We start from the raw sequence: 1,397 nt of genomic DNA, 5'->3' as shown, positions 1-1,397 counted from the left end.
AGTACTCCATTTTTTTAATGTGTTTATTAAAGAATGGTGGTGTGGGAATATATTATTGTTCGTTCATTCACACACCTGTAGTTATGCAGGTGAAAAGAGCACTTGCCCATAGCAGGTGTGTTATCATGTTGATTGGAATTTCTACACCTGTTTTTGCGTTGATTGGAACATTCACATCTGTCCTCGTGTTGATTGGAGATATCACACCTGTCCTCACGTTGATTGCAGCCTCCACACCTTCTTCTCTCACTTGGATTGGAACCTTTACACCTGTCCTCACATTACCCCACCACACCTGTTCTCACATTAAGTCCTCCACATCTGTCCTCAAATAGATTCCTCCACACCTGTCCTCACATTAAATCTTTCATATCTGTCCTCAAATAAGTTCCTCCACACCTGTACTCATATTACCTCCTCCAAACTTGTCCTCATTTTACCTCATCCACACCTGTCCTCACATAACACCTCCACACCTGTCCTCACATTACATCCTCCACACCTGTCCTCACATTACATCCTCCACACCTGTCCTCATATTACATCCTCCACACCTGTCCTCACATTACATCCTCCACACCTGTCCTCACATTACATCCTCCACACCTGTCCTCGCCTTCATTAGAATATTGATACTTAATCTAAGGTTCTATTAATAATTCTTTCTCTACCAGTTTTATTTATTCTTTCCATTTTTTAAATCAATTAATCTCTTTGATAATCCTCTAGACATCCTTCATAAGAGATATTTACGTTCCAGGTCATTATATCTCTAGAAGGACTTAGTAATTCCAAGTCCTTGGGAAGTAAACGGTCGATTTTCTCTGAAGGTCTATCATTGTTTTTTTTTTATTGTTGTCGAGTGCCATTAAGTCTAGCTCCGTATAGGAACCACTCAGTCGGTTACACATAAAAACCCTTGATAAAACCTTTCTTTATTGACGGTAACTTTAACTTCTTACAAAAATCACTCGGTCAATTTCATATAAAATACCATTGTAAGTTTATCCCTTTTATCAAGTGTAAATAAGTTTTTTATTGTTATTTTTCTTAACAATCAGTCAGGCACATTCACTTAAAATTCCAGTTGTACGTAATAATCAGTCTCTCTCTTTCAAGTAAAAATTATTTCACTTCACATGTATGAATTTATTTTCTATATATCTTTGTTTTTATATTGTTTTAGCTCTGAAAATATAAAAGAGAATTGCAGTACGTCGCTTGCTCGTGAGGCTTTACTGAGTCTGTCTGTGTGTCTTTAAGTGCCTGCTGTGAGGATGTGTTTAAGTGCCTGCTGTGAGAATGTTTTTAAGTGCCTGCTGTGAGGATGTGTTTAAGTGCCTGCTGTGAGGATGTGTTTAAGTGCCTGCTGTGAGGATGTCTTTAAGTGCCTGCTG

This window comes from Homarus americanus, unplaced genomic scaffold (genome assembly GCF_018991925.1).
Source record: "Homarus americanus isolate GMGI-L3 unplaced genomic scaffold, GMGI_Hamer_2.0 scaffold30279, whole genome shotgun sequence".
Taxonomy (NCBI): Eukaryota; Metazoa; Arthropoda; class Malacostraca; order Decapoda; family Nephropidae; genus Homarus; species Homarus americanus.
The sequence above is the reverse complement of the archived record's forward strand: the minus strand, read 5'-3'. Positions refer to the sequence as shown.